The 9,194-nt window shown below is 35.6% G+C and overlaps 1 pseudogene across 1 annotated transcript; it reads right to left on the bottom strand.

Annotated features, from left to right (window-relative positions):
• Positions 1–6,364: 6,364 nt before the first annotated feature.
• Positions 6,365–7,028, bottom strand: LOC309856508 (syntaxin-8 pseudogene; annotated as a pseudogene). The gene has a single exon. The product of its transcript is annotated as a syntaxin-8 pseudogene (transcript).
• Positions 7,029–9,194: the final 2,166 nt, after the last annotated feature.

Genomic DNA, 9,194 nt, shown 5'->3' with positions numbered 1-9,194 from the left:
ATATCCTTTGTGGAAATGTCCTCCCTAGAACACCACACATTCATCTGCATTAAGAACCTGTTCATGTAGATGTCTTTTGTCCTCAGTGTTTTATTTATTGTTGTCTGGAGATTTGTTCACTGCCTCTTCACTGGCAGAAGTTTATCTTCTGTTCTTTTGATAATTTTTAAGCCAAACTAATTTGTAAAATTATTAAACCATCCTTTACCGGCATTAAATTCTACAGCTTTAGTTCCTTCATCTTTTGCTTTAAGTTGTCATAGAATGACTTTTCTTTTTCTGGAGTCATATTAGAGTCATAAGTATGCCTTTCTTCTAATCATCCTGCACCCACATAAAAGCTGTATTCCAATAGGAGATACAAAGATATTTTGCAAAAAGTATAAGGATTTTGCACCTGCTGGTGTAGCTGTAGTAACACCTTCATGAATTTCTTTTTCTTTTTCTTCTTTTTTTTTAAAAATAATTGTCCTTATGCTATATTCATTTATCTTGAAATGGTGAGGAGCACAGCTGTAAACCTCAGTCTGCACCACTTTGTATTAAGGGCCAAATGGATTTTCCAACATTCCCCATGCACTTATACCCCAGGTCTCAACCATGGGATAACCTCTCCACATGAAGATTTAGGTCTGCATAACAGCATTACTACCTTGTGTATGGAAAAAAATGGGAAGAAAAGGTGGGATAAATCCCCAAATGCTTATTATTTTTTTTTTATCAGAGTAGATCAAACAATTAAGAAATATATACCAATGGCTTTTACATTTCAACCAGGCCCCTCATTCTTCAGAGTCACAAGTTAAGGATCAGGCAGTAAGTAGTCCAGTAATATTAATTTAGGGAAGTCTTTCCACAGGGAAAGGATGAAAAATGATACATAAGCAATTTAGTAACACTTTATGTTATTAACTTTTTAAATTGCCAATGTAAAAGGCAAAACATGACATCTCATTCTTAGGAACTGCATTTCTTTGATTATTAGAGATGTTGGACCATCTCTAATATTTTTATACCTATTAATTACCAACTGTTTTGACAGTGTCATAGAAGGCAAATGTCACATCTCCCAAAATATCCAGTGGTGGGGCATCTGGGTAGTGACTCAGTCAGTTAAGTGTCTGACGTCAGCTTAGGGCATGATCTCAGGGTCCTGAGATAGAGCCCTGCAACCTATCAGGCTCTATGCTCAGCAGGAAGTCTGCTTCTCCCTCTTCCTCTGCCCCTCTCCCCACCGTGCTTTCTCTCTTCCTCAAATAAACAAATGAAATCTTAAAAATTTATATATCCAGCGGCATTTTTGTTAAATGGGATTCTGCATATACTGATTGCACCATGTGGCTGACCAATATGAAGATGTTTTTCTTTCATTTCAAATAACTTGTGAAATGTGACGTTCTATCTATATATAGTTTGGGAGAATCAATCCATTTCTATAAATTAGTACAAAAGACAGGGGATGCATCATTTTCTTTTACGGTTGTAATGAACCTATTTCTGGATATTGTCTGATCAGATATATTATAATAGGACTTGATTTTTCTTCTTATATTAACCACCAAAAGGTAAACATGTATTTGAACATTATAGTTCTTGATGAATAGACGAACTGTAACAAAATTTTTCATACCTATGCAGAAGACATACGTTTTCTAGGTTTTACTAGCAGTTCACATTTTTTTTAAAAGTCTTTTTGATGTAATGTGTATCACTCTTGTTTTCTTTATAACATTTGAGTTTGCTCTTATGCTAATACATACAAGTAATAGAAACTAGTGGTGGCATGGTCATATAGAGGGTTGGGAGTTGGTAGGTTTAAGACTCATGCAGTTAACATATTTATGGAACAACTCTCACAGTCCAAATTCTATTTAATTTGAACAGCTGAAGTGATGAAATCTATCTCTGCCATTTGCTAGTTTTTTTAAATCTGCGAAAGTCACTTCTTTTAACTTTAATTTCCTCACAGACTCGTTCAGATCATGGAACACAATAAAATTAAGAAAACTACTTTCCACATTTTAATTACAGTATACATGTTAGAGATTGCTATTATTTTGCAGTCACATTCCTTCTTCCTTTTGAATACTTTTTTTTTTTAATTTTTCCTTGGCTTATTTGTACCATCTGCAATTCGGATAACTTATTTCTGCATGTAGGCTAAACAGAGATGATCTCTATGTGCCTTTTCAGATTTCCATATGTTGGAGACATCTCAAACTCCTAGTTGGGGTATACGGCAAATTCAGAAATGTCCTGATAATGAGTGAGTCCAATTATTTGGTTTCAAATACTGTCCACAGAGCTAGTTTTAGCCTGAGGATAGATACCTCATTGAGGATTAAGTTTATTTTCTTTTTTGATTAAGCAGGCTCATCTTGGATTAAAAATACATACCCTTTGGAGATTGGTCAAACTCAAAACAAAGAAGATCTTTATAAAACTATGTCTTCCAGGATTTCAGGGCTTTTATATCCCCAAACAAGTGGCATTTATATCCCTAAATAAGTGGCGAGTAACTAGCTAAATTAGTTTTCATACTCTTTGGAAGAGAAAAAACACTCATGGCAGAGACTCAGTAAGCAAAAGCCCAAATTCTAATAAACTCACCTGACCTTTTTATTTCAGATGCCTTAATTGTAAGGTGAATATTGATCTGAGATCTGACCCTTCCTTCTTAATGATTCATGCAAAATCCCATTCATCTGTGGTCCCAAAGGAGTAAGACTCTCAATGGGCCTTCCTACTTTATTTAGTAAAAAGAAAACTTATCTCTTCAAAGCTTGAGAGATGTAACTGAAAGGATATGAAAATGTGTATGTGTGCTTTAGAGAGTGTGATGGGCAAATAAAGTGAAATCCTTATTTGAGAAGCAAATTCAAATTGAAGAGATAGGAATTACCTAATTGGATATTTTTCAACCCAACTAAATTTATTATGTTTTTTTCCTCATCAATTACACTGGTAGTTTTTAAGATCAGCTTTATTGAAGCATAATTTATAAATAATAAAATTCACCCATTTAAGTTTACAAGTTGATGAACTTTGATGAAGATATTCAGACCTGTAATCATACCACAATACTATATAAAGTGTTTATATCACCAGAAAAATTTCCCTCCTGGTTTCCATTTGTCCCCTCTTCCCATCCACAGCCCTTGGCAATCACTGATCTATCACTGTGGTTTTTCATTTCCCATAATTTCATATAAACAAAAGCATACAATATGTAGACTTTTGTGTCTGATGTCTTTTCGTTTGGCATAATAATTTTCTGATTCATAAATCCTGTTAAGTGTATCAATAGTAAAATCCTTAATTCTGAGTATTATTCCACTGTGTTGTTATGCAGAAATCTCTTGATACTCACTAGTTGACGGACATTTGGGTTGTTCTAGTGTTTGCCTTTTGTGAATAATGCTGCCGTAAATAGTCATGCATACATTTTCATATGGATGTATATTTTTATTTCTTTGTGTTAATAAATACCTAGAAACAGTATTACTAGATTGTATGGTAATTCTTTTACTTTATAAGAAATGTTAGTTTGTCAAAACAGCTGTGTTCTTTTCCGTTTCCATCATTAATGTTTGAGTTACCATTGCTTCCCATCTTCACCTAAACTTAACTGTAGCTTGTCATTATTATGCTTAGTTATTTCAGTGTATGTCGTAGTATCATATTGAAATTTTTAATTTGAAATTCAGTAAATGTGCTTTGTATGAGCTTACTTACCATTAGTATATCTTCTTTGTCTAAGTTTCTGCTAAATTTTTTTGCCCATTTTAAAGATTAATGTTTCCATATTGAGTTGTAAGAGTTTTTTTAATATATATTCTATAAACAAAACCTTGATTAGATATAAGGCTTTCAAGTTTTTTTTCTTAATCTATTCTTTCCCTCTTTGTTCTTTAAGTTAGTCTTTCAAAGATCAGATGTTTCTAATTTATATATTTATATATATATTTTATACATTCTTTAAAAAAATATATAATTTATATATTTATATTTAATTTATATAATTTATATATTTATATTTAATTTTTATAATTTATAATTTTTATATATAATTTATATATTCTTTTTTAATTCTTTATTTTACGTTCTTTACTTAGCCTAAGATCACACAAAGCTTTTCTTATATTTTATTTTAGAAGATTTGTAATTCTAGCTTTACCTCAGAGTCTATGTTACATTTCAAATAAACTTTTTTGTAGTTTGAAAGAACATTAAGTTTATTTTATTCTTATTGTTTCCATGTGGTTAGTTGTTTAAGCACCATTTGTGGAAGTCTTTTTTTTCCCCATTGAGTTATCTCAGCATCACTTTAAAAATTTATGTTGATCATATATGTGTGTTTTTTAAAAATTCACAATTCTCTTCTATTAATCTGTACATTTCTGTGCTTATGCCAGTGCCACAGCATCTTGTTTACTGCAGCATTATAGTTAGTCTTGAAGTTATGTAGAGTATGCTTTCCAACTTTTTTCTTTTATTTCAAAATTATAATGGTTATTCTGAGTCCTTTGTATTTCCATGTAAAGTTTAGAATTAGCTTGTCAATTTCTAAAGAAAAAGTAAGCATACAAGGATTTCATTTAGGGTTATATTGGATCTCCTGTCAATTCAGGGAAAATTGATACTATGATATTGAGTCTTCCACCTTGGGCAGAACCTGTATCAACTAGTGTTATTCCTGTGAATGTGTTACATTTCATGACAAAAGGAATTTGGACATGTCATTAAAGTTACTAATCAGCTGAGCTTTAAATAGATTATTCTAGATTATCTGGGAGGAACAAATGTAATCAATCACTTGGGTCATTGAAAGCACAAAACAAGGGCAGAATTAGAATTATTCGAAATCCAAAAGTTAATTTTTCAAACCAATAAAAAGAGAACTAAACAAAGAAAAGTGTGTATCCCTTTAATGATTCACATTTAAAGGTTTCATCTCTTTATTCTATTTGATTAAAGGGATTGAATTGAGTTAAACAGTGAATCATGCAAATTAAGTAGTGGTGGTGTTGCATTGATATAACACACTGCAAATTACACATTGTTCCTGTGGGTTTGCTTTTTTCCCTCCAAAAATCCATCACCTCACTCTACTCATGGAAAAATGGCAAAGAAACCCAAATTGAGGGCATTCTATAAAACAAGTGATTAGTATTGTTTGGTAGTCTCTAGGTCATTTAAAACTCAGAAACCCTGAGGATGTGTTACAGAATGGAAGAGACTAAGAAGAAATAATGGTAGATGAAATGTGAAATGCTGGGTAGGATCCTGGAACAGAGAAAAGTATTAGTGGAAATAAGGTCTATGATTTAGTGAATTACATAGTACAAATGTTTCTTTCCCTGATTTTTTGTTTGTTTGTTTGTTTTTGATATTTGTTCCGTGGTAATATGTTAACATTAGAAGAATGTGGATAAAGAATATAGGGGAATATTTTATACTATTCTCACAAGTCTGAAGTTGCTTCAAATGAAAAAAAAATTAAAAATTGTAGCAGAAGAATAAAATGGCCCACACATTGAAATGTTCTGAGGACATAAGCATATGACAGATAATCTTTGATTGGTGTGTAGTCTTTCTTTTTTTTTTTTTTAAATATTTTTATTTATTTATTTGTCAGACAGAGATTACAAATAGGCAGAGAGGCAGGCAGAGAGAGAGGAGGAAGCAGGCTCCCTGCTGAGCAGAGAGCCCGATGTGAGGCTTGATCCCAGGACTCTGAGATCATGACCTGAGCCGAAGGCAGAGGCTTTAACCCACTGAGCCACCCAGGCGCCCCTAGTCTTTCTTGATTAGGAAAAAAACGTTGCCTGCCCTTATAGGCTGAACCTAAGAATCCTGAATGTGACACAGAGCAAAGAAGGGTTGAAGCAGCACATAAAAGGAATTTTTTTTTTAAAGATTTTATTTATTTATTTGACAGATCACAAGTAGGCAGAGAGGCAGGCAGAGAGTGAGAGAGGAGGAAGCAGGCTCCCCGCTGAGCAGAGAGCCCGATCCGGAGCTCAATCCCAGGACCCTGGTATCATGACCTGAGCTGAAGGCAGAGGCTTTAACCCACTGAGCCACCCAGGCGCCCCATAAAAGGAATTTTTATATTTCAATTCCAAATTTTACTGAATAGGGCTTCAACATTCAAGTAGTAACAGCTCACCTGAGGAACATATCTGTACCAACTGGTTGATCCATCCCACAAAGCAAAAGTACATCTCCTTAATTGAGCCTTTTTGGGAAGTCAGTGTCTTAACTGAAAGGAATAACCTTAAGATTAAGGAATTTTTTTTTTTTTGAGAGCTTTGGGGGTGTTTATTGAGAGTGGGTTCAGATACCACCTGGGTGCTGGGCTTCTCTGCAGTGCAGGCAGGCATCACAGCTGGTGGGCCCCTTACTGCCACTAGTTGGTGGGCCAGACGGCCATGACCACGATCGCCACTAGCAGTAGCAAAATCACCATGATCATCCTGCAAGATGCTGATTTTCTGTCCACCATAGTCATGCGCCTGGTCTCCGTGCGGAGCTTCCCGTCTGTGTTCTTCACCAGGTTGGCAAGGTCATCAATTACTTCGTTTTGTTCATCCAGTTCATTCCCAATTTCCTTCCCCATCTGTTTCTGCCGACTGATGATAGAGGATAGGGCATCCAGGCCTGCATCCTGTTCTTGGATAATTTTCTGCTGCTGTTGCCAGAGTTCATCAAAACCCAAACCTCTGGTCTCTTCTGGCTCCTCAAAGAGCCAAGGGTGGGGAACTCCTTGCTTAGCCCCTCCAGGCATCAGGCTGGACCTGATGAGATCTGGTTCTGCACCCTCGTTCTTAAAGGATGCCACAAGTAGTCTCTCTCAAGTTACAAGTTCATCCAGCAGGTTCTGTCTTCAGTCTCCTTCAAGCTGGAGATCTGATGTGTTGACACAGCTCTTAGCAGCAGGTCCTTCAAAAGGGTGATCTTGTCCTTCTGATTCTGCAACAAAGTTCTGATGGTCATGGTAAGCCTGATTGTATTTTCACCATTTCTTTCATACTGATGAAAGAAATGCTGTTGGATTTTCTCGGCAATCTCTTGCGCAATTTGGCAGGTAGAATCATATGTGGAGGGGCGCCTGGGTGGCTCAGTGGGTTAAGCCGCTGCCTTCAGCTCAGGTCATGATCTCAGAGTCCTGGGATCGAGTCCCGCATCGGGCTCTCTGCTCAGCGGAGAGCCTGCTTCCCTCTCTCTCTGCCTGCCTCTCCATCTACTTGTGATTTCTCTCTGTAAAATAAATAAATAAAATCTTAAAAAAAAAAAAAAGAATCGTATGTGGAGAACCAGGGGTCCGGGGCCATCATGCAGTCCAAGATTAAGTATTTTAAGCAACATAATTTTAAATTTGGAAGCAGACAAGTTCTGGGAACTACTCTTAATTTATTCTATGGTAGGTGGCTGCCTGTTGTGCTTCATGTACATTAGGAAGTCTGAATTAATCTGTTCTGATGGCTATCTTATTAAATGTATGGGATTTTTCTTCATGCTTTCATTTGTTTCTCCTTAGCATTGTTTTTACATCTGCATGATTAAAGTGGTATTCTTGTTTCATTCAGTTAGTAGAAGGCTTAGAAATGTTTTTGACGTGAGCTAGCTATAATTTGATGAACTATAATAGATGGGCTTCAGGAGTCAGATTGCAGAACCATTCATGATTTTTTCTGCTGGAAATTCATAGTTTGTAATACCTGAAGGGCACAGTGTTAACTTTGCAAAATCTTTATTTCTTAAAAATAATCTAAGGTATGATGGAGCATTGAGATGCAGAGTGACTGACAGAATTAAAGAAAGATATGAAGAGAAGAAATAAATACCAGAAATGTCCTTCTTAATATATAGGAAATACTTTGCTGGTGTTATTTTTAGAAGGCAAACATTTTGAAGTATAAACCTGAATTCAACTAACATAACCTTCCCTGTTTTAGGATATACATATCCCCAGCTCTCAATACTACTCCTGAATGCTACAGGAACATTATTTTTCTAACAACTAGCTAAAGTGCACATTTATCTGACAATTCCATCTCTAGTAGAAAAAGTCTGAAAATGATGTTCAGGTAGCTCTCTGAAAGTTAATATAGCAATCTGTGGAATGCTCCATAAAACAGTAGCATATACATTTTTAGTTGATTGAATGTAGTGGGAAAACAAGAGTTAAATTATATTTTTATTTTTTTTAATTAAAAACAATTTTTTTAAAGATTTTATTCATTTACTTGACGGAGAGATCACAAGTAGGCAGAGAGGCAGGCAGAGAGAGAGAAGAGGAAGCAGGCTCCCCGCTGAGCAGAGAGCCCCATGCGGGGCTCGATCCCAGGACCCTGGGATCATGACCTAAGCTCAAGACAGAGGCCTTAACTCACTGAGCCACCCAGGCACCCCTTATTTTTTATTTTTTTAAGATTTTATTTATTTGAGACAGGGATCAAAAGCAGGGAGAGTAGCAGGCAGAGGCAGAAACAGGCTCCCCGCTGAGCAAGGATCCTGATTCTAGATTTGATCCCAGTACCTTGGGATCATGAGCTGAGCCAAAGACAGTTGCTCAACCAACTGAGCCATCCAGATGTCCTTTAAATTATATTTTTAAGTTCTCAGAAAATGGATGAGGTTGCATGGATTATCCATGTCTTTTTTCTCTCTCTATCTGGATTGATTACACACACACACAAATTTAGTTTGTTTTTCTGATATCTGGTTATTTAATTTGCTACAATCTTATCCCAGTAACATAAAGGTAATTTAATTATAAAAATTAACAGTATAATTCATATTTTTATTAAGGCATAAATATTACACATTTTCTCTTTATAAGTAGATAAAACTTTTTAGAAAGTTCAAGAAATGTTTACTATTAAAATCTGAATTAAAATATGAATTGATGAGAACATTATTTGCTAAAGATTTTCTACTGAAAGCTTAAGGCAAATCATCATTTTTAACGGAGGAGTAATAATATACATTCCCTTTGGGGCACCTGGGTGTCTTAGGGGGTTAAAGCCTCTGTCTTCAGCTCAGGTCAAGATCCCAGGGTCTGGGGATTGAGCCCCGCATCGGGCTTTCTGCTCAGCATGGAGCCTGCTTCCTCCTCTCTCTCTCTCTGCCTGCCTCTCTGCCTGCTTGTGATCTCTGCCTGTCAAAAAAATAAATAAAATAACATT

This window comes from Mustela nivalis (assembly GCF_964662115.1).
Source record: "Mustela nivalis genome assembly, chromosome: X".
NCBI lineage: Eukaryota > Metazoa > Chordata > Mammalia > Carnivora > Mustelidae > Mustela > Mustela nivalis.
This window is presented reverse-complemented; position numbering and strand designations above follow the sequence as displayed.